The sequence below is a fragment of the Giraffa tippelskirchi genome, chromosome 2 (assembly GCF_054371585.1).
Source record: "Giraffa tippelskirchi isolate mGirTip1 chromosome 2, T2T-mGirTip1v1.2.pri, whole genome shotgun sequence".
Taxonomy (NCBI): Eukaryota; Metazoa; Chordata; class Mammalia; order Artiodactyla; family Giraffidae; genus Giraffa; species Giraffa tippelskirchi.
This window is the reverse complement of record NC_137276.1, coordinates 148,723,112-148,748,739: the sequence shown is the minus strand read 5'-3', so window position 1 is coordinate 148,748,739 and position 25,628 is coordinate 148,723,112. Positions and strand designations below refer to the sequence as shown.

The 25,628-nt window shown below is 37.6% G+C and overlaps 1 protein-coding gene across 13 annotated transcripts in view; it reads left to right on the top strand.

Annotated features, from left to right (window-relative positions):
• Positions 1-25,628, top strand: part of PEX5L (peroxisomal biogenesis factor 5 like) — an 817,344-nt gene that overhangs the window by 487,235 nt on the left and 304,481 nt on the right. For 5 of the 13 annotated variants that reach the window (XR_014077143.1, XR_014077145.1, XR_014077135.1 and 2 more), the window contains exons 6-8: positions 20,513-20,576; positions 23,252-23,324; positions 24,170-24,315. The exons of 5 other annotated variants lie outside the window; for them this stretch is intronic. The gene's annotated coding sequence lies outside the window, so the exon portion shown is untranslated. Of the gene's footprint in view, positions 1-20,512; positions 20,577-21,202; positions 23,325-24,169; positions 24,316-25,628 lie in introns of those variants that run through there. 3 more of the 13 variants (XR_014077137.1, XR_014077136.1, XR_014077140.1) reach the window with 2 other exon arrangements.

The window sequence follows — 25,628 nt, the reverse complement described above, 5'->3', positions numbered from 1 at the left end:
ATCTTCGACAAAGGAGGCAAGAATATACAATGGAGAAAAGACAATCTCTTTAACAAGTGGTGCTGGGAAAACTGGTCAACCACTTGTAAAAGAATGAAACTAGAACACTTCCTAACACCATACACAAAAATTAACTCAAAATGGATTAAAGATCTAAATGTAAGACCAGAAACTATAAAACTCCTAGAGGAAAACATAGGCAAAACACTCTCCGACATAAATCACAGCAGGATCCTCCATGACCCACCTCCCAGAATATTGGAAACAAAAGCAAAAATAAACAAATGGGACCTAATTAAAATTAAAAGCTTTTGCACAACAAAGGAAACTATAAGCAAGGTGAAAAGACAGCCTTCAGAATGGGAGAAAATAATAGCAAATGAAGCAACAGACAAACAATCTCAAAAATATACAAGCAACTCCTGCAGCTGAATTCCAGAAAAATAAACGACCCAATCAAAAAATGGGCCAAAGAACTAAACAGACATTTCTCCAAAGAAGAAATACAGATGGCTAACAAACACATGAAAAGATGTTCAACATCACTCATTATTAGAGAAATGCAAATCAAAACCACAATAAGGTACCATTTCACACCAGTCAGAATGGCTGCTATCCAAAAGTCTACAAGCAATAAATGCTGGAGAGGGTGTGGAGAAAAGGGAACCCTCTTACACTGTTGGTGGGAATGCAAACTAGTACAGCCACTATGGAGAACAGTGTGGAGAGTCCTTAAAAAACTGGAAATAGAACTGCCATATGACCCAGCAATCCCACTGCTGGGTATACACACCGAGGAAACCAGAATTGAAAGAGACGCGTGTACCCCAATGTTCATCGCAGCACTGTTTACAATAGCCAGGACATGGAAGCAACCTAGATGTCCATCAGCAGACGAATGGATAAGGAAGCTGTGGTACCTATACACAATGGAATATTACTCAGCCATTAAAAAAAATACATTTGAATCGGTTCTATTGAGATGGATGAACCTGGAGCCCATAATACAGAGTGAAGTAAGCCAGAAAGAAGAACACCAATACAGTATACTAATGCATACATATGGAATTTGAAAAATGGTAACGATAACCCTATATGCGAGACAGAATAAGAGACACAGATGCATAGAACAGTCTTATGGACTCTGAGGGAGAAGGTGAGGGTGGGACGTTCTGGGAGAATAGCATTGAAACATGTATATTATCATATGTGAAACAGAACACCATTCCATGTTCGATGCATGAGACAAATGCTCAGGGCTGGGGCAATGGGATGGCCCAGAGGGATGAGATGGGGAGGGAGGTCGGAGGGGGGTCCAGGAAGGGGAACACATGTAAACCCATGGCTGATTCATGTCAACGTATGGCAAAAACTGCTACAATATTGTAAGGTGATTAGCCCCCAACTAAAATAAATAAATTTATTTGAAAAAAAATAAATAAATAAAGCACACACACACACACACACACACACACACACAAAAGAACTGGACATGGAACAACAGACTGGTTCCAAATAGGAAAAGGAGTACGTCAAGGCTGTATATTGTCACCCTGCTTCTTTAACTTGTATGCAGAATACATCATGAGAAACACTAGGCTGGAAGAAGCACAAGCTGGAATCAAGATTGCTGAGAGAAATATCAATAATCTCAGATATGCAGATGACACCACCCTTATGGCAGAAAGTGAAGAAGAACTAAAAAGCCTTTTGATGAAAGTGAAAGAGAAGATTGAAAAGTTGGCTTAAAACTCAACATTCAGAAAACTAAGATCATGACATCTGGTCCCATCACTTCATGGGAAATAGATGGGGAAACAGTGGAAACAGTATCAGACTTTATTTTTGGGAGCTCCAAAATCACTGCAGATGGTGATTGCAGCCATGAAATAAAAAGATGCTTACTCCTTGGAAGGAAAGTTATGACCAACCTAGAGAGCATATTAAAAAGCAGAGACATTACTTTGCCAACAGAGGTCCATCTAGTCAAGGCTATAGTTTTTCCAGTGGTCATATATGGATGTGAGAGTTGGACTGTGAAGAAAGCTGAGTGCCAAAGAATTGATGCTTTTGAACTGTGGTGTTGGAGAAGACTCTTGAGAGTCCCTTGGACTGCAAGGAGATCCAAGCAGTCCATCCTAAAGGAGATCAATCCTGGGTGTTCATTGGAAGGACTGATGTTGAAGCTGAAACTCCAATACTTTGACCACCTCATGTGAAGAGTTGACTCAGTGGAAAAGACCCTGATGCTGGGAAGGATTGGGCGCCGGAGGAGAAGGGAATGACTGAGGATGAGATGGCTGAATGCCATCACCGACTCGACAGACATGAGTTTGAGTAGGCTCCAGGAGTTGGTGATGGACAGGGAGGCATGGTGTGCTGTGATTTATGGGGTCGCAAAGAGTCAGGCACGACTGAGCGACTAAACTGAACTGAACTGAATAGGAATCAGGAATTTATGGTTGAGGATCAGGTGGAAGGAATCCTGTATCTCCACCATAATATAGTGACATTTGCAAAGGTTGTCTGGAAACCCTCACTGCAATCTTTGCCACATCTTACACCACTTTTGTATATATCCAGAGTTATACATTTGAACTTATCAAAAGCAAGGGGAGAGAGAATTTTCTTTGATAAATACAACTTTAATAACTTGTTACTGAAGGCCTGAGGTAATACAATCAAGGAAAAGAATCAAAGAGCAATGTAAAGGACAACAAAAACTAAGATATAGAGGACTTCCATGACTCTAGAAATTTCTTCACTCCTTCTTCAATGCATTACACACTGCTACATTGGATTTCCTTCTCCAAGGGATATTCCCAACCCAGAGATCGAAGCTGGGTCTCCTGCATTTCAGGCAGATTCTTTACCAGCTGAGCCACCAGAAATCCAGAAATTTCGTCACTCCTACTTCAAGTCATTACCCACTCTCACATTCGCAACCACTGTTCTTATTTATATCCCCAGAGAACTTTCTTAAACTATGTAATTGGAATTACACACTTTGTACTTTTCTATAATCTTTTACTCAATATGAGATATATCCCTATTTTTGTGTACAATCAGAAGTTCATTACTTATTAATGAGTGCTATACCACTGAATAATATCTTCAAGTGGTTATGCCATTTTACACTCCCGCCAGTAATGTCAATTATTCCATTTGTTATGGAACATGACATCTTTGTCATGATACTATCAGTTTTTAATTTTAACTATTTTGGTGGTTGTGTAGTGGTATCTGATTGTGGTTTTAATTTGCATTTCCCTGATGACAATTATGTTAAGCACCTTTTATATGCTTCTTGTCCTTTCAATATATTCTTTTGTCAAGTGTTTTTTTTAAGTTCTTGAGCACTTTTATCAGGTTATCATCATTATTGTCTTTTATCTGCACTTATTCTTTGTTATACATATGTGTTGCAAATATTTTTTCACAATCTGTGCCTTCATCTTCTTACTAGTATCTTTGGATGGGAAGAATTTTTAAATTTTCATGAAAACCAATTCATAGATTTTTTTTTTAAATGATTAATACTTTTTTTATCCTGAACAATCTGCCTGTACTAATGTCATGAGATAGTCTCCTATGTGTTATTCCATATGGTTTATAATGTAGCCATCACATTTAGGCCTATGAGTCTTTTCAGATTATTTTCATACATAGTTCAAGGTGGAAATGGAAGCTTATTTTTCTTTTCATACCTTTATTCCAGGATATCTCTGACATTTGAGGTCAGAAAATACTTTGTGTAAGAGGCTGTCCTCTTCATTGTAAGATATATGGCAGCATTACTGGTCTCTACTCACTAGATGCCAATAGTGCCCCTACTCCACTGTGACAATAAAAAATATCTGCAGACATTGTGGAATGTTGGGGGTGGAGGCCAAAGTTGCCTGTGGTTGAGAACAGCTATTTTATACAATTCCAGCATCATCCTTTCACCACTGAATTGTTTTGGCTTCATTTTATGAAAATTAATTATTATATACATGTGGGTTTTTCCTGGACTATCTATGCTGTTCATATGATCTACCTGTCTTAATTACACCAACATTGCAATACACCAATACCATAGTTTTTATTGTTTTATTTTTTATTTAAAAAACTGACACTGGTTTCAGGCACAGAAACAAGGTAATGTAAGGGCTGTTTTTTTAGGAAGTGCTTAAACTTTGTTGCAGGACTTAGAGAGATTATGCAAGTCCAAATGTTCCACTACAAGTTATGCAGGTTTTTTAAGGGCAAGAACCAGTATTAAACGGAAACTTTGGTTTCCACTGAAAGCTTCCATGACTGATCTAGTCTTGTTTCCAGATAATCGTGGTGATAAGAGCAACAGGGCAGTCCTCACATGAAGAAAAATAATCCTGATAGAATATTGGATCTTAAGATTAGTTAAAGCAGACTTGTTCCAGGTGTCCAAGAGATTGCTCTGCATTATAACCTGAAATAGTGGAATATAACAAGCAGTTTTAAGTATAAATTTGAGAGATGGGCACTGTTTCCAGACTTTGGTTTCGTTGTGATTTCCCATCTTCTCATTTAGATGGTTGTCCCAATGTCTCAATTTATATCAGTATCTCTACCTATATTTATAGCTATTTTTTTCTTGTGGTAGCACATGGGCTATTTTGAAGGCTGGAATAAACAAAAATACTCAACTATCAGAAGAGATATAGCAACTAACTTCAATCATGTTGCCTTAAAAGCTCCTGAAACTGTTGTTGTTTGAATAAAAATTATGAAGACTCTGTATGTATATATAGAGAGAGGTATACATTTTTAATGAAAGCTTAGTCAAAATCAGCTAAAGTTTTAGAAGACCCTGGACAATTCTTTTTATTAGTCAATTTATCTTTGATTTTCAGCAAAGCTGAGAGCTATGTGACTAGTGTGGCTTTCCTTGTATTAACCTTACTTGGGATTCACTGAACTTCCTGGATTCTTAGCTTGATGTTCTTGACAAGTTTAGGAAAACTTAGGATTTTATTTCTTAAAATATGTTTTTGCTCAGTTCTCCATCTCCTCTCCAACTGACACTCTGATCACACATGTGTTATAAGTAATTTGATATGTTACTTGATATTGTTTCACAAGTTATTAGGTCTCTGTACATTTATTAAAAATCATTTTTTCCTTCATAGCTTTAGTTTGGAATCAATTTCTATTGATTTATACTTTGTTAGAGTGAGTCATATGAATTTTATCCCTGGACCTAGTACATGGCACTCATTTTAGGGTGTGGGATTCTTTCTGTTAAAGAGTGTCCTAATCCACTTCTCACTGGATTCTTGAGGTAGACAGTAAGTTCTCTTCACTCTGGATGGGGTGACCTCCACCTCCCAGCACTCTGTGACCTCTTTTAAACAGTTCATTTCTTAACTCTTTGCACAAGTTGGTATATGCTGGCCCTTGAGGAGTTTCACCCAGTACAAGACCTGCTTATTCAAAGACATGACCAAAACCCACCTGCTGACATCTGGGTACTCCTCATACTCTCCCCTCTCTTGTTTCCAATCGCTGCTACACAAATTCCAGCCATTTCTGCAGCCCTTAACTCTGATCTTTGCCTCATTAGAGACACACTTCTGGTTTCTGCTGGTGTTCAACCTACCCGTGCCACAGTCAGGAAAACGCCTCAGGACAGAAACCTGGGTAAACAGGGAGCTCATTACATGTGTTTTCCCTTCTCTCAAGGGTCACGGTCCTTCATTGCCTATTTACCAGTTCTTGAAAACGTTCAGTTCAGTCGCTCAGTCATGTCCGACCCTTTGTGACCCCATGAATCGCAGCACGCCAGGCCTCCCTGTCCATCACCAACTCCCAGAGTTTACCCAAACTCATGTCGACTGAGACGGTGATGCCATCCAACCATCTCATTCTCTGTCGTACCCCTCTCCTCCCGCCTTCAATCTTTCCCAATGTCAGGGTCTTTTCCAATGAGTCAGCTCTTCGCATCAGGTGGCCAAAGTATTGGACTTTCAGCTTCACATCAGTCCTTACAATGAACACTCAGGACTGATTTCCTTTAGGATGGACTGCTTGGATCTCCTCGCAGTCCAAGGGACTCTCAAGAGTCTTCTCCAACACCACAGTTCAAAAGCATTAATTCTGCGGCGCTCAGCTTTCTTCACCATCCAGCTCTTACATCCATACATGACTACTGGAAAAACCATAGCCTTGACTAGACAGACCTCTGTTGGCAAAGTAATGTCTCTGCTTTTAATATGCTGTCTAGGTTGGTCATAACTTTTCTTCCAAGGGGTAAGTGTCTTTTAATTTCATGGCTGCAAGCAACATTTGCAGTGATTTTGGAGCACCAAAAAATAAGTCAGTCACTGTTTCCACTGTTTCCCCATCTATTTGCCATGAAGTGATGGGACCGGATGCCATGATCTTAGTTTTCTGAATGTTGAGCTTTAAGCCAACCTTTTCACTCTCCTCTTTCACTTTCATCAAGAGGCTTTTTAGGTCTTCTTCACTTTCTGTCATAAGGGTGGTGTCATCTGCATATCTGAGGTTATTGATATTTCTCCCAGCAATCTTGATTCCAGCTTGTGCTTCTTCCAGCCCAGCATTTCTCATGATGTACTCTGCATCTAAGTTAAATAAGCAGGGTGACAAATACAGCCTTGACGTACTCCTTTTCCTATTTGGAACCAGTCTGTTGTTCCATGTCCAGTTCTATCTGTTACTTTGTGACCTGCATACAGGTTTCTCAAGAGGCAGGTCAGGTGGTCTGGCATTCCCATCTCTTGGAGAATTTTCCACAGTTTGTTCTAGTTCACACAGTCAAAGGCTTTGGGATAGTCAATAAAGTGGAAATAGATGTTTTTCTGGAACTCTCTTGCTTTTTCGGTGATCCAGCGACTGTTGAAAACAGTAACCTTATTTATTTGTATAGTTTTATAGTTGTTTATGTCAGGAAAATAAATTTAAAATGAGTATCTTAATCATAGTTGGCCATGAAAATTTATCACCTCTTGAGCTTTGGGCTAAGATCAAGTGTAGTATCTGTCCTTATCAGTTCTATAAATTTTGGGAAAAATGAACAAATAAATGAATGTTGGCAGAATCAAGAACTATTATTTTCAAAGTATGCTTTGCTAATCATCTTCATCCTACTGACAACTCTTTACATAAACTCATCCATCTATCATGTGTCCCATTTGCTAGAAACATGTTTTTAATGGTATACAGCTAAACTTCAATTTAAAAAGAAAGAACAATGTTTTTAGATCCCAATCTCTATTAATATATGATATTTTCACTTTCAAAACATACTTTAAAGTAGAAAAGCCTTAGAAAATCAAAAGATTAATATTTAAATTTTCATGAGTCTCTACTAGCTGATAAAACTAATGGACAATGTTCCTTTTGACTCTCAAATTGCCTCCTCTGATACCAAATATATACTTATCACTACATTTAATCAAATACGTACTTACCACTACATTTATAGCACAAAAGAACAAGTCTACATAGTTAACATTCTTTCTAACCTTAATATTTTTTTTCTTCCGATCATGGCATTTTCTTTGCTCATATAATTTTCCATGTTATTTTCTCCTTATTATAATCATAATGAACATAGAAGGTGGGTGGGCCGAGTGACAATAAATTAAACAATATTTATATTCCATAAGAATATTGACCATGGCACACCATGGGTTATGATGCTTTGTCAATTTGTATTCATGTACTGTATTCAAGCAGTCAGGTAAAGGGCACCAGTTTTAGGGGAGATGATGGGGAATTAGAAGATCTTAATTGTAGTCTTGTGTGCCTTTTGCTAACTAGCTGTGAACCCATAGGTGATTTCGTTTAACATCTTTGGTGCCTTGGTTTCAACATCAGTGAAATGATGATGTTAGACTAAAGAATTTTAGTATCTAACATTTACTGAGAGTACTTTCTATGTACTAGGTACTATCCCAAGAATTTTAAATAATCAGTGTTGGTTAATCGTCATGATAATTAAACTATGAGACTATTTGTCAGGGTTCTCCAGAGAAATGGAACCAATAGGAATTATATGGATATGTGAGAGGAGATCTTTAATGAGAATTTGCTCAATGGTTATGGGGGCTGAGAAGTTCTGCAGTATGCCGTCTTCAAGCTGGAGAACCAGGAAAGCTAGTGGTATAATCCAGCCAAGGCCAGAGGTTTGAGAACCAGAGGAATTGCTGATGTAAGTCCTGGAGTTCAAATGCCCAAGAACCAGAAATTTCAATGTCCAAAAGAAGGAGAATATGGGTATCTCAAATCAAGAAAAAAGAGCAAATTAGCCCTTCCTTCTCCTTTTTGTTCTGTTCAGACCCTCAGTGGATCAGGTAATGCTCACTCACATTGGAGAAGGCAATCTGCTTTACTCAATCTACTGATTCAAATGCTAATTCATCCAGAAACACCCCCACATATATAACCAGATATAATGACCAACTATCTGAGCATCCCTTAACCCAGTCAAGTTAACAAAGAAAAGTAATCATCATAGAGATAGATATTATTATTGTTGTTATCTTATAAATACTTAAAACTGAGGTTCAGTACCACTAAGGACCTCTTCTAAGTAGTAAATGGAAGAGTCAGTTTTGTATTTAAACTGTCTGCATCAATAGCCCAGGGTGGTAACCCTCAAATTCTAAGTGAGACAGATTTCTAAACCTTTTTCTCTAAAATATTGAATGTCATATCCTATTGGGAAAAAAGCTTACATGCAGATTGAAGAGTCTTATCGCTCCTCCTTCTGTTGAGCATAACCTAGGCCTGTACTATATTTGCACACTGTCTGTCTGTCAAATTTAGTTCCCAAGCAGAAACTTCGTCTAACACAACATTCTGCCTAGAGGTTCACACATTGCTGGTACTTGCTAAGTGTTCATAACAATATGAATGGCATCTGTTTACTGAAAGGAACTTTGTCGTTAATGCTTATTTGGTATTTTTTCAAATATATATTTAGCAGTACTAACTGCTGAAAGCATTCTAATCTCTTAATAGATGTAAAAGATTGTTTATATTAATATTAGCCCATAAGAGCCTCAGTTTCGCATAGTCTGGTCCTAGATAGACTGGACTCATAGTAATATATCTAGCCAAGATCTATTCTAGTTCATCAGTTAGTGACTGTTTAGCATTTAGTGAATATTTAGGCATATTATTTACCTACCCTTGTATTAAATATCTAGACAAATAAATCAGTCTTCAGGAATTTATCATCTAGTGCACTGGAATTTTGCCTGTGCATGCATGTTAAGTTGCTTCATTCTTGTCCAACTCTTTGCGACACTATGGACTGTAGCCCACCAGGGTCCTCTGTCCATGGGGTTCTCCAGGCAAGAATACTGGAGTGGGTTGCCATGCCCTTCTCCAGGGGATCTTCCTGACCCGGGGAACCCATGTCTCATGTCTCCTGCATTGGTAGGTGGGTTCTTTACCACTAGCACCACCTGTACAATTTGGTATAAGTACTATAGTGTTAATACAACAGAGGGGGCATCAGAACTGGGATTAGAGATTGGAGAAGTCATCCTACACAAACTGATATCCCAATAAGACCTGAAATGTTTTCATAAATTAGCCAGGTAAACAGCAGGTGGAAGAGGATTCCAGAGGGAAGAATTTGTTCAAAGAGCTAAAGGTTAGTGAAAGAGAAAGGCATTACTGGAAAAACTGAATATAGTTCAGAATGGTCTAAAGGGCAGTGGCAAAATATGAAATTGAAAGGTAGGTAGACATCATCCTAATGAGCTTTATAAGCCTTAAAACCTCTGTATTAAGCCATGAAACCTTTACCTGAAAACAACTGAAAAGATTTAAGTGGTCAAGCAAGGTAATCAGATTTGCATCTTGAAAAGGTCACTTTGGCTTCAGTGTAGGAAGCAAATTACAGGGGACAAGGATGGATCAAAGGAGAATAATGGGGGGCCTTTTAAAATAATAGTATCAAGGCAATAGATGAATTAGAGTAAGTTGAGATAAAATTGACAGGACAAGGTGGGAGCTGTTAGGAATAGTTGGGAAGGAATAGAAATCAAGGACATGCTTGTGTCCTGGCTTGAAAAACTGGATAGGTGTTAATCCTACTCATTGGGATATGGAATATGAATAGAGAAGCAACTTCGAGGTTAGAAAAGTTGATTTCATTCAAGTCCAAAGAGACACCTTTGTTGCTGTTGTTTGGAATATTTTCTGGGACTATTTCAATTCTGATATAGCTCTCATCTCTCCCACAAATCAGCACCTTTGAACTACAGGATATTCTGTTTTATCTTTCTCCACCAATTCAGTCAAAATGCCCTTCAATTACTGAAAAGGTGATGACAGGAAATGGAGATTACTCACCCTGAATAATATTGATTCTTGAAAAAGATGATGATGGAATACACCTCACAGACTTGAACAGATCCTGTGGGGTAAAGTACTATTCTGGGCTAGTCAGTAAAGTCCTATATGGTGGCCTAGGTACATAAAATACAGTACTAGTTTTGTGGGGAAACAATTGAGAGAGAGGTCCTAGAGGATTGCAAGCCAATCTCAGCTGATAACAGCATTTCTGCAAAACCTGATACAGCATTTCTGAAAATGTAGCTGCTTTCATAGAAATGAGCAAGAGACCTGGTGATATAAAAAATTAAATGGAATGTCCCAATTCAGTAGCTTTCACTGTCCACTGCCATAGGATCCCTGCAAAGATTGAACCTACTCATTGAGTGAAACCATTGAAAACATCCACCAAATTGCCTAACTGCTAAAAATTGAGATTATCCTCAAAGAAGCCTGTGCTACATTTCTTACCCAAACTACTCTACTCAGTTACTTTACCTCTCCAGCATTTGCAGACATCTGCTTTTGTTACTCTACCATAGAACAAAGCCCAATGACTATATAGCCTAGGCACTTTTCAGGGAAGGTGTTAAAACTATAGCTATCTAATGAAATCCTTCAAAATAAATTAACTGCAGGTATCTTAATATGTTGATGTGATGGATGATGTCTGCCAAGAAGGATGGCTTTGGCTAGGGCAACTGATCTGAGGTCCATCCTTCTCATGATTATTAGGTAGTATGTCTGGTTGCCTGTTGTTTATTGAGGTCACTCCTAATTTATGACAACAAAATTATGTTCTCAATTTAAAAGGAAAATTTTGTTTCTGTGTTCTATAGTGCAGTGGCTAAAGTGGTTTAAAAAGTCTCTCAGATAAAAGAAAACAGCCAAGGATGCCAAAGAGTATCCCTGTTTCTGTCCTGCCTTGTCATCTTTAAAATTATTGCTTTGAATTCTCAAAGTGGTATCATAAACAATGTAAAGAATATATTTTTAATTATCTCCTTAGATTAAAATTCTAGAAGTGATGTTATACCCTGGATCAAATAATTTGTTCAATGTACAATTTTATATATTAATAAATACCAGATTACTTACAAAAAGAACTACCCAAGTAACTAACTCCCACCAGTAAAACATGGGAGTGATTATTTCCTACATGTTCATTAATAATGTATTTTATCTGTAGTATTTTAATCTGTACTAATCCAAAATGGCTCAGACGGTAAAGAATCTGCCTTCAGTGTGGGAGACCTGGGTTCAATCCCAGGGTTGGGAAGATCCCCTGGAGCAGGGAATAGCTAACCACTCAGTATTCTGGCATGGGAAATTCCATGGACAGAGGAGCCTGGCAGGCTACCATCCACAGGGTCGCAAAGAATCAGACACGACTGAAAGACTTTCACTTTTAATCCAAAGTCAAAATATATTTCGTAGTTTATTATTTTCACTTATCTGATTATTAATGCAATTAGCTATATTTTCATGTTTCTTGGTCATTTGTATTCTTCTATTAATTACTTTCTATGACCATTGTTCAGTTGGGCTATTAAATTTGTGATATTTGTGACATTAATATTTTTTCATTTTTACTTCCTAGAAATCACTTTTGTTTGATATTAATACTATTGCCTTTGTTTTTGACTGTGTTTGATATATGTTTATCTATAAATTCCTATAGCAAACTATAAAATTATTCAGTTTTCCTATCCTCTCAAGTAAGTCCTTAGTAAATGTTCATCCTCATTTACCAATGTTTCTTGGTTTTATTAAATAGATTCTTTAAAAGTGCCCACATAGGGACTTCCCTAGCAGTCCAGTGGTTAAGACCTTGACTTCTAATGCACAGGGTGCGAATTCTATCCCTCCCTAGGGAGCTAAGATCCTATGTAATTGCTTATTCTAATATGTGTTATCAATTTCTGAACTCACTGTAGGTCCTACTGCTTCTCTTTAGGTTCAATTTTAGTACGCTTTTATGTAAGAATCTATGAGTCATAGACTTTCTAGAAGGCCCTGTGTTTGAAACCAATGATTTATTTAGCACTTACTCTGGAATGATTCTTTTAATTGAGTGTGGAATTCTAGCTTAATTTCCCTCAGCTCTTTGAAGACATTCTTCCTTTGCCTAATGATAATTTTGCTGCTGATGAGAAATCTGTCCTCAGTTTACCTCTTCTTTCTGGTTATCTTGTTCTTGTCATGTGAACTATTCCTAGGCTATAAACAAATTAGGCTTAAATAGTTTTTAACAAAATCAGGCTAATGTAGGCCCTACTTCTTTTCTCCAGGTTGATAAAATATACACATACCAGCACCAGGTGCAGTGTAAACAAGAAATATAAATAATGAGTTTTCCTTAATTCTGAATGCTGAGCTAGGGTTATTTGCCTTCCATAATGTTGAGTCAAGGTTCTTGGTCCTTAACGCTGCAGCATTATGAAGGGGAAATACAGAAGAGAGAAGCATATGCACTTGTATTGATCTCTTAATTTTCATACAGAAGAACTCTGCCTGTTAGCAAGCCTAGGCTATGTGTTGCTGCAGGATCTAACTGGGATCAATTCTCTTTCCTGAAGTGGAAGAAGTAATGAAGAGAAGCTTTGAACTCCTTCCTTGAAGATTAACAGTATTCATTTTCCTCAAAACTTTTTACTGTTATTCCATAATTTTTGCCTCTAACGAAGCTAGTAAGTCTGAGGCCACACTGATATTTTACCCCTTGATAGATGTGCTGCTTGTTCTGTCAATGAACTTCACTGAGATTCTAGTCCTAGTTTACCTGAGTATGGCTTATTTATTCCCTTAGACTTTGAACTGAAAACCTAGTGAATAAGCTGATAGCTTTTAACTAGTAATTCAGTTATTAGGGGCTGCGTGACGAGTAAACTAGAGAAACTGGTAGCCAATCCAGGTGGGTTGTATTTGCCTACTTCTATGAAATTTAAAATAGTTTTCTCTGGAAGTTTTCCATTATTTTTAGGGAAAGAGTACCTAGTATTTAGGGGCTTCCCTGGTGGTTCAGTGGTAAAGAATCCGCCTACAAATGAAGGAGATGCAGGTTTAATCCCTGGGTCAGGAAGATCCCTTGGAGGAGGAAATGGCAACCCACTCCGGTATTCTTGCTGGGATAATCCCATGGACAGAGGAGCCTGGCAAGCTACAGTTCATGGGATCACAAAGAGTCAGACACAATTGAGCATGCATGCACCTAGTATTTACTTGCTCCCCAGGTTACTCTCCCTAACTAGTCTTTTATAGATTTCACCAAGTAGCTGCAAGCCTATCACCACCACCAAGTATTATTTGTAAGGTCTCTCTAGGCTTATCTTAGCCTCCAACCATGCACCATATTCCTGTTTATAACCCGTCTAGGGGTTAAAATTGTAGTGTAATGTGAAATTTCCATTAGACCTGCTTCTCTCTTGTTCTGTGGAGAAAGAATTGGTCTCAAATGGGCCATTTCTTTCTTTTCCTCCCATGGCTCTCTTTCATCACTGGAACTTCCTCACTCACTCACACTGATTCAAACCTTAGTGTCCTCATTTGTCTTCACCCAAATGTATTACATCTGGCAAAGTTGTAATATGACTTTGTGGTCAGGCCCCTTGGATTCCTAAAGATAAAGTTTTATCTCCATTTTTGTTCTTGATGTCTTTGTTATTCATTTCTGTAAATATTACGCAAAGGCACAAATTATGCAAACATGCCCTGACTCTATACTCTGTCCCATAAATGTAACAATAAAGTGGGCTTTAACTTAATGGTTTATAATAAAAAATGAGAACTAGTAGGTATCCAGATGAAAAACAGAGATAGTATAAAGCATGATCAAAGACACTGAGGGGGGCTGATAGAAGTTCAGTTTAGCTAAAACATAACTTACATCTAAGGAAGCCATATTTACTTCTTAGATTCTTATCAGAAGGTTTTACAGATAAAAATGGTAAATATTAAAATAAATGTTACTGTTTCTTGTATTATCATAGGACAATGTGTTTGACAAAGTAGAAGCTCTTCTGTGGGATTATAAAAGCAATGGAGTAGGATTCATAGAACCTTTTTTCTTTTTCATCTTTTTTAACAGAAACAACTGCTGCTAACTGGCTATCTCTACTTGATAGATACTTAAATATATGGCCTCTATCATCTCTAGGGTTCATTTCTTGCAGCTATCAAATAAAACAGTGAAATTCTCTGTTCTCTAGGGTTACTCCATGCTGTACTTATTTATGCACAAATAGTAAAAAGATGAATTCTCTGTAGGTGAAGTTGCCTGCCTACAGAAAATACATTTTAATCTCTGCCTACCTAGCTACTTTCTTCAGTTTTGCTATCTTTGACATCACAATCAACAACCATTAAAATAATTGGGAAACCTTAATTGAACACATTCAAGATTCTTCAAGCAGGACCTAGAAGAAAAGATTTCAAAATTGCAATCAGATGAAATGCTTATCTATTTTATGATTTCTGTTTGGATTTTGAAGCAGAACCATATTTTATTCAAAAATAGTCAAGATAGTTATGATTAATATTGTTTGGGGAACAGTTTACTATAACATAGTTTAAGTTCAGAAAGTACCTTATGAAGACTCTTAAAAACCCTTTCAAAGTGTTTTCACCTATCTCTGAAATGAAGGCCTTTTTACATAAGCACAAAGTGGAAAAAATTATAGTATAAACAGCTATGGTTATTAATTGGAAGGCAGGCAGCATTGATTAAAAGAAAACAGTAAAGGTTCTCATTTGGAAGTGATTTCACAATTATGTACTATGGATTAATCTATTCTAGAAACTACGATGTGAGAGTAATGCAAATTTTGCCGAGCTTTATAGTTATGAACCATTTAAGATGAAAAATATCAACCTAATCACATTATCCTATACACAAGAACCCATAGTTAGATATTCTTGCATCTGAATTTCTCTGCCATCACAAACCATTGCTATATACTATCTTCCACGCAGTGGAGTTCAGTAAAGAGAAATAGCCATGTTATTTGACATTTTGCTCTATTTCTCAATATCTAGTATACAATGAATACTCAATAAATATTGTTCAATAGTGTCTTTAATAAGAATTCCAATTAAAATAAATGTTTTATATGAATACTCTTTAAGAACAATGCAGTAACTAGGATTACCTTGACGTAACTTCACATAAATCACAAACTGGGCAAGTTTGGACAATTGGCTTGCATCACCATTTACCATTTTCAGTATTATTATGAAGTCTCACAAGATAAGAATAGAGCAGGCCTTTGTTAGAGTATAATTTCCTCTAACATCTCATAATTCGCTTATGCAATGCAGAAGTAAAAATATTTTTAAGTTTTTAGATAATGACTTCTTTGGCCAGGAAAATGACTTTGAGAAGCAGGGAGAACAAATTTCTCCCCATATTGCTCATCTTTTGTAAGACACCACTCTTTGCAACATTATGAACTACTTATTTCTCAAAATCAATTGTGAATAAGAATAACCTGGGAATGTTGAAAAATATTGAGCTCCTGAATCACACCCAGAGATTCTAATTAAAGTAGCAAATAATACAGGTTGCCCTGAGCACCTCGTAGGACTGTAGGAGAGTAGATATGAAAGATTTATTTTTAATTTGAAATTTTTTTCATGGAATTTAAGATAATATCATAATAATTAACACCTCTCAAGAAACTGCATAGGAAAAGATTCCTTTGAATACATTTTTTTCTAATTATGAGTACTATGTATTCATATATAAAAAAATTTGGAAAATAATGGAAGATACAAATAAGAATCTAAAATTTTCCCATATCCCACTATGGAAAATAAAAGCCATTAATTTTTCTTTCTTTTTTGGAGATTTTAAATTGTTTCATAAAAACTCTTTAGAAAATTTCAAAAGGCATTTGTTTTTAGATAAGTAAGTTTTCATAAATACAACTGTGTAATCAGCTTCCAACTCCCAAATCAAGAAATAGTATATTACATGTATCTCAGAATCCTCCCCATTTCATGCTCCCTTTTTGTCACAACCCTCCACTGAAGATAAATAACCTTATCTTGATATCTAATACCATAAGTGAGCTTTGTGTGCTTTTCATCTATAAAACATCTTTCTCTCAACGTTAAGAAAACAGATTTGTAAAATTTATACATATCATTTTGTGTAGCTATAGCTCATTCTTTCTCATAGCTGTGAATATACCACCAGTTTGGAACAATTACAAATACTTCCAATATGAACATTTCTGTATGTTTTGTGGTAAACATATATCTGCACTTATGTTACATATTTAGTTGAGTAGATTTGCTGAGTCATAGGATATGTACAGAATATATATATGTTCAGTTAAGTTTTTACCGCCAAATGATTTTTCAAAGTGGTCTTACCAATTTACCCTCCTACTAGCAGAGCATGAGACTTCTAGTTGCTCCACATCTTCACCATAACTTGATGTTTTCTTTCTTTTTCATTTTAGCAATTTGGGTGGATAAAATGTTGTCATATTGTGGTTTTAATTTATATTTTCCTAGTGACTAATGAAGTTGAAATCCTAACTGTCATTGGCATTTTGATGTATTTCTTTCCAATGTTTTTTTTTCTGTATGTCAGAATGTATACATATGATATTTAAAATTAAGATTATATTGCATATATAATTATGTGAAAACCTAAAATTGCATCAAGAGAATTTTCCATGTTCAGAAATATTACTTTTAGAATATCATTCTGACTTTTCTCTCTAAAAATAATTAAATGGTTCTCCAATGGGCTTCCCAGGTGGCTCAGTGATAAAGAATCACCTGCCAATGTAGGAAACACAGGAGATGCAGGTTCAGACCCTGGGTCGAGAGGTTCACCTGGAGAAGGAAATGGCAACCCACTCCTGTATTCTTGCCTGGAGAATCCCATGGACAGAGGACCCTGGCAGGCTGGAGTCCAGGGGGTCACAAAGAGTCAGACCTGATATCATTCTGACTTATCTCATTAAAAATAATTAAATGATTCTCTAATTTCTGGATAAAAATAGACTAGAGAAAACTACATCTGAAGTTTAAATTGGACAACTGATTTCACTAGTTTCATTTCTAGTTCCCTCTTTTTCTCTTGTCTAAGTGATAGACCTTAAGTTGATATATGATTATTTTACCACACAATGAGAAGCAGTGGAGTGGGCCTGGAGTGGTGAAATCAAACAAGAATGATGGCACATTCCCTGGCTATGTTGGGAGGGTTTTGGCAGATCAGTGAGAGTCATTTGAATCTGAAACAGTTTGTACTATTATGGCAAGGTATTATGATAAATTAGGAAATATTATTATAATTTTAGCATATCTTGTAAATGGGCTTCCCAGGTGACACTAATGGTAAAGAACCTGCCTGTCAGTGCAGGTAGATGTAACAGATATGAGTTCGATCTCTGGTTGGGAAGATACCCTGGAGAAGGGCATGGCAACCCACTCCAGTATTCTTGCCTGAAAAGCACCATGGACAAAGGAGCCTGGCAGTCTGCAGTCCATGGGGTTGCAAAGAGTTGGACATGACTGAAGTGACTTAGCACGTACACATCTTGTAAATACAAGGCTCTCAATCAATATATTTGCTCAAAATCAAAAGTGCAATGACCATCCACTAGTAAAGTCTAACCTGTGATGTTCTGTCATTGCAGTGTTCAAAATTTCAGGTTCTGTATAGATACCATGAAGATGAATTTCCATAAAGAGAAATTTTAGAGTTGATCATAAATTTTCCCCATACATGAAAGAGTCTATTTTTTAAATAAGAATATTGCTATTAGCCAGAGGCTAGTTTCAATTTGTAAATATTCACCCAATAAGTAGAAATCTTATAAACTCCCTCATAAACTGATTTAGTGAAGTCATTTTTTCAGGGCAGTTATTAGCATCAGATTCTCAGTAATATCCCAGCATGTTGGGATATAGTTTAACCTACTCACTCTAGTTAGCCACAGTTGACTCAGTAACCAGGTACAGCAACTATCTATATGGTAGAATAACATAACAGGTAGGGGTGGGGAGGTCTTTCAAGAGAAGATGTGGAATGAAAAGAGTGATTATTCATTAAGTATAAACTGTATTCAGTGAACTTCACAAAGTAGGTTAAATGATAAACATTTCATTTAATTGGGTAAGGAATTAATGGCTTATTTTCTGTCACTGGTTAGGCTTTAAAATGTGAACATTAAAAAAATTAATTTGAGCTATACTGAGAACTTGCTTAAGGAGGACAAGTCTTAATTCAGCACATATTTCAAACCCTCATGCTTGTATTCCTTTCCCCTTTGTTTATGTGGTTTCTACAGCTACACCTAACACTGCACTTCCTTACATTCAGTAATGACTTTCATTTTGCAGATAGAGAGCACTGCTAGCTTTTCCTTTTCTCCTCTTTATTTGTAGACTTCTATGTAGATGTTGAAACTAAAACTTCAATATTTTGGCCACCTGATGCGAAAAGCTGACTCATTTGAAAAGACCCTGATGTTGAGAAAGATTGAAGGCGGGAGGAGAAGGGGACGACAGAGGATGAGATGGTTGGATGGCATCACCAACTTAGTGGACATGAGTTTGGGTAAACTCTGGGAGTTGGTGATGGACATGGAGGCCTGGCGTGCTGCGCAAAGAGTCAGACACAACTGAGTGACTGAACTGAACTGAACTGAAATGTAGTTTTGGTTAACTCATCTACTGAATATACATCTCAGCCATTTAGTGCTGAGATGTTGAAAGCATTCAGGGACATTTCCAGAGCTAGTGGTATATGTCAAGTAATTCAGAACTCACAGTAAAAAAAAAAAAAAAAAAAGGTAAGATTACCACACCAAAATCCCAAATACAAACATTTCTCAATTCATGGCAAAGATCACATTTACAATCTTGCTTATTCCAACACTTCCAAAAACTAACGCAGTAGAACATGGATTGTCATGGTAATAGAGGACAGAAAAGTGTACATCCCAGTGTTTCTCAAACTATCATTCAAGAATTTCCTGCATCAGAAGCACCTGGAATGTTTACTGGAAAATGCCACACCTAGAGCCTCAAAACCAAAATCTCTGGGGACTAAGTTAATAAACTTAGATTTCTATTAAGTTCCCTGGATGATTCTTATTCATGATAAAGTTTGAGTATCTCTGCTATAACGTTACAACAGTGTTTATCATAGAGTTAACTGAGAGACACTGGGCTTTAAACAGCACCTGGCCTGCTAGCATAAAAAGCAGGGGGCATCATGAACACAGGTCAGGAAATTCTTCTATAACATTCTTCAGGCCAAGCTGTTCTCTGTCATCACACCTCTATGCAGAAGGTACATAGGGAGGAGTGATGACTAACAGCAGGCCCTGATGGTGGAAGCAGTGGATTCCAGTTGGTAAGTCGCAGGTTCCTTTATGGCACAGATTCCCATTTGAAAGTGCACATGGAGGCATATGCACATATGAGCATGTGAGGCACCATTAAGCAATGAAAAATCATGTGAAATTAGGAGACCTGACTTTAAATCCTAGCTCCAGTAGTTACCATTAGTTAGATTATTGATACCTTACTCCGTCCAGTCCTGATGCTTAACTACATGATCTGGGGAAATTGTTTAAATTTTAACCTCAATTTCCTCACCAGATAAACAGGGATTCATAATAATTACTTCACAGGTGTGAGGACTAAATGAGTGCCAAACACAATTTTTGAGATATAGGTACTCAACAAGATTCACTCAGTAATTCTTTACATAAACATGTGTGTGTGACCAGTGTGTAAATTATAAAGAGCTACACAGAAGGATGCAGGGGTACAGTACTGTGTAGTCAGAATGAGGATGGATGGGAGACCAAGACAACCTGCGTTAGAATTCCAGTTCCATCACATATTACCTATGTGATGTTGGGCATTTATTTAATATTTCTCTGACTCAGTTACCTCATCTGTAAAGTGGGGATCATAACTGTATCTGTCTCATAAGTCATCGTAAAAATTAATAAGAGAATTACAATTAACTCCCTTAGCAGAGTCTAATACATTGTAAGCACCCAGCAAATGTTCACGTTATTATTACATTACTAATATAAGATGTTAATAGCAATGGCTGTATATTATATAATAATTTTCATAATTGATCTCCATAATAACTTTGTTAGGTAGGCTGGTAAGCATTGTTTTCCTCATTTTACAGCTGAGGGCACAAGATATAAAGTCTAAGAGCACTGGCCATCATCATGCAACTAATAAACGGAAAGGTATGAACTTAGCTCAGCAGGAAATTTGTCCAAATTATCTGGATATTATTCCAACCGTCCATTTTGCTTTGACTTTCTAAACCTAATTTAGGACTAGTAAAACAAATTTGTTTGGAATTTACTTTCAGAAGTATTTTTCATAAAGGTTGCAATCAGAAAATTCTTAAGACTAGACAAAATAGAGGATCATCTCCCTAATTTGTTTTGAAGATATTTAAACAGCCATTGTCATAGATCCTGGAATTTTCCACTAAAAATGTATTTATGCATATATTGATGACTTCTAATAATCAGAGACCATCTATAAAACTACTTTCAACAAGTTTTCATGGCACTCATCATTTTCTCATAGAATTCTCTTTTGAATTCTGCCCCTCCTCTCCAATTCCAGTGCCTGTAACCGGTTTAACATCTCATTGTCATCCCATAATTAGCAGAACAGTCCACTATTTTGTCTTCCTACTCTGGTCAGTCCTCCGCACTGCTCCCAGAAATATTCTAAAAATTGAATCTTGTTACATAACTTGTTGACTTAAAAATCTTCATTTCTGACGGTGTCCATTTGAAAAAATATCCTGTTACCTTTGGTAGCCATGAAGACTCTCAAAATGTAACTTCCTTTCCAGCCTTGTGTTACCCCCTTCGCACTGCAGCCACACTGGATATTCCAGGAAATTTCACTTGCTGCTCCCTCCTTCACCCACCAGACCTCTTCACCAGGAACTTTGTCAACTCCTACTTCTCTGTCAACTCTCAACTCAAACAGAACCTTCTTTATAAGGCCTTCTCACAGGACCTTGTGGCACACACTGAAATATGAAATGCATCATGTTGCTTCTGAGTGTTTGGGAATTCTTTCCTCTTCTGCCCTGAGGCCTTCTTTTATAGATTCAGTCCTCAGTAGCCACTGCTGACTGTGCCTGACACATGGTAGATTCTGAACACATATTTAATATACAGATGATTAGACAATAAGAGCCAGTTTGAGCAGGGCCTCGTGGGAATGGATGCCAGGATTGGAAAAAGAGATAGGCAGGGAGGCTGGAGAGTAAAAGCAGAAAATAAATCAACTTTTTTTTTTGCTGGAGTTCTGTGTGGAGCTGATATTTGGTGAAGACATTCCCTCAGGCTTCACATAAAACTTTTTGAACTCTGCTTACCTGTTTACCATTTCCTACCCAGGTAGGTTTGGACTACAGCTGTCTGTCGAGATCCCCCTGAATCAGTAGATAGGAAAGTCAGTAGATAGGAAACAATTCACAGGGGATAATGTTCCCAGAACTAGCAAACAAAAATGTAGGATGCCCAGTTTGAATTTCATTGATAAACAATGAATACATTTTAGATACTCAAATACTGTATTTTATTTGGCAACTCTAAAACAGGGCCATCAGTTGAGTGTGGCAATGATGAATTTATAGATGTTTCACTTTTGTCCAAAAAAGATTTCTATCAGTTTAAGGCAAAAGAGATCAGATAGGTTAGAAAGTTAGTAATAGAAAGTCACAACAGCATTCTGGACCTCTTTTCAGAGATCATCTATAAAATGGGATTATTATAATATGTTCCAGTTATCTGCCTATAGCTGTGTAACAAGTAATCCTATAACTTAGTGGCTTAAAATGAAAGCCATTCTATTTTAGCTTATAATTCTTGGATGAGAAAATTGAGCAGGTAATGTATCTGCTTCCTCCAGCATTGATTGAGGTCACTTCATTCAGCTTGAGTATGGACTGTTCTGAAGGTCCAGGATGCTCTCACTCTCATATCTGGGCCTTTGCAGGATTCTGTGGAAGGCCAGGCTCAGTTGGGACTGTGGCCCAAGGTACCTACATGTGCTCTCTCCAGTAGGACAGTCTCAAAGAAATTAGTCTTCTAACAAGGCAGCTAAGGGCTCTTGGAGAGTTTGTCCTATGAGACAAGAAGTTGAAATCGCAGGAATAGACTCAGTAATGCCTCCTCCATATTCTCCTGGTTACATAGTTGCCAGGGCAAACCCAGATTCATGAACAGGGAACACAGATCCAGTCTCTCACTAGGACGGGAGTCTAAAAAATGGTGGCCATCTTCCACTCTGTCTCTTTACTGGGTTCATGGGACGATGGAGTGAGATGATGTATGCATAAGTAGAGAAAACATTTCTGGCCTATTAGGGTCTAGAGTGCCAGTCCTATCAAAATCTCCCTTAACCATCTCCTCTACCTAATCCCTGCTGCAGACAATCCTATAAGCCAGGGGAAAGGTATACATGGCATATGTAAATTTTACAATTAGATCCTCACTGGTACTCCTTGGGAAAACTAAAGAACCTTGAATGTTAAAAGCAACTGATAGATAAGACACTTATTTCAAGCTGAACTTATTTCTAGGATACCAAACTCTGCCTTAGGTCTTTGGACCAGTATAATTGGCTTGGTTTTTTCAGCAAGTGACCCATGAACCTAATTTGTTTTAATGATAGCTCTCAAGATTGGAAAGACTCTCAATGTTTTAGGGGGAAAGAATACTGTTATAAATTTTGAAAAGTAGCTAGTTCATAAGAGGGGAAAAAAAATCATTAAAAAAAATTGTAATGATATTGTACTTTGTTCATTAACAAAAGAAAATCTTTGAAACTTCCCATATCAAGTTGTTAGCCTAAGGCATGTGTACCCAAGACTGATTCCCTACCTTAGCGTTCCTCCTAGATGCTAGCACACCATCCCAGCTCGGTTCAACAGAAGCACCAAGATTTGGAAACCACCAAAGGTATTCTCATTGCTCTTCTTACCCAAAATAGTTCTTCTGTTATCACCTTGAGGCTATTAGTCATTTCCTTGCACTGAAGAGGTGTTTTAGAAATACCTGTGTTAAAATGCCATTTAACATCTATCAACTTTGATAACCCACAAGACTTTAATGCTAGAGAGGACTTCACTGTCTTCATCCTGCCTACAGCAAAGGAAACCAAAGCTCAGGGAGGTGAAGTGACCTGCATAAGCTCACAGAGTTTTGAGTATCAGGGACAGAAAGTGATCATAGCAACTTTATATAATGTTTGACAAGCCATAAAGCTCTTACACTCATTATATGCCATTTGATCCTCATAAACTCTTACATTATGGGCTTCCCTTGTGGCTTAGCTGGTAAAGAATCTGCTTGCAATGTAGAAGACCTGGGCTCAATCCCTGGGCTGGGAAGATTCCCTGGAAAAGGAAAAGACTACCCACTCCAGTATTCTGGCCTGGAGAATTCCATGGACTGTATAGTCCACGGGGTTGCAAAGAGTCAGACATGACTGAGCAACTTTCACTTTTACTTTCAGTCTCTTATAAAGAAACTCTAAAAGCCAACACATCTGAAGACTAACCAGGGTTTTTTTCTATTACACACCTGCCTAACTTCTGGCCCCCATGAGAATGGAACATGGGTCAGATAAATTTTGTTTTGCAGCATCGGGGTGGGCAAGGGATGAATGAACAGGCAGGCTGGATGGTTTTCTGGGTGAGGAAGAGCAGGGATTGCAAACTAGGGAAGGAGTCCCCAAAAGAAAACAGCTGTTTCTCACATTTCTTTAAGGGGTTAATTCTGAATAGCTTTTTCCTTTTCCACAGATCCTTTTTAATGGCCTCAAAGGACACCTGACCTCACGTGATTGTATCTGCAAAAGAAAAACTTGCCCAAATACAAATTGCTTAGCCTTTTCTCCTTTTCTTTAGCTATTCTTGCTGAACTGCCAATAAATTCCCAAGTGTTTAAACTAAGCGACAAGGGGAATAATTTCCATTTCTGCTTCCCTCAGCATGAAAGGAGGCAATCTCTTTCCAATCCAAGGAACTTGCTTAGCAAAATTAAGAAGCATAGGAACCACCAGTTTCTCTGGCCTTTTATACTTTTTACAAAAGAAAAACACATCACCAGATATAATTTGTGTTTTATTTTGCAACAAGAAGTATTTGCCACCAAGCTTCTGAGATGTTATTACTAGGCTTGTTCTATCTGTATCTGAAGAACACTTCACAGTGATGAGGTAACTTTTGGGTGCAAGAGGAGTAAATAAGCAGTATTTAGACCCTCAGAGAACACTGCTGCAGCTGTGGAGCCTGAGAACATGGCTCATGCTTTTTGTCATTGTCAAGGGACCCCAATGGTAGATGTTTCATCAACAAATCCAGTAGCTGCATTTATATATTAAAAATGCTGGGGCTACTTTGCAGCACCTGAATTTAGATGGGTCATCCCACTCCAGTACTCTTGCCTGGAAAATCCCATGGGCGGAGGAGCCTGGTAGTCTGCAGTCTATGGGGTCGTGAAGAGTTGGACACGACTAAGCGACTTCACTTTCACTTTTCACTTTCAGGCATTGGAGAAGGAAATGGCAACCCATTCCAGTGTTCTTGCCTGGAGAATCCCAGGAATGGGGGAGCCTGGTAGGCTGCCATCTCTGGGGTCGCATAGAGTCAGACACGACTGAAGTAACTTAGCAGCAGCAGTAGGTAAATAGATAAGAGAAAGGGAATTTAAAATGTCTAATTCTAATAGATTTAAGGGACTAGATCTGATAGACAGAGTGCCTGATGAACTATGGACAGAGGTTCGTGACATTGTACCAGGAGACAGGGATCAAGAAAATCCCCATGGAAAAGAAATGCAAAAAAGCAAAATGGCTGTCTGAGGAGGCCTTACAGATAGCTGGGAAGAGAAGAGAAGCAAAAAGCAAAAGAGAAAAGGAAAGATATTCCCATCTGAATGCAGAGTTCCAAAGAATAGCAAGGAGAGATAAGAAAGCCTTCCTCAGCAATCAATGCAAAGAAATAAAGGAAAACAACAGATTGGAAGGACTAGAGTTCTCTTCAAGAAAATTGGAGATACCAAAGGAACATTTCATGCAAAGATAGGCTCAATAAAGGACAGAAGTGGTATGGACCTAGCAGAAACAGAAGATATTAAGAGGAGGTGGCAAGAAAAACAGAACTGTACAAAAAAGATCTTCATGACCCAGATAAACATGATGGTGTGATCACTCACCTAGAGCCAGACATCCTGGAATGTGAAGTCAAGTGGGCCTTTGAA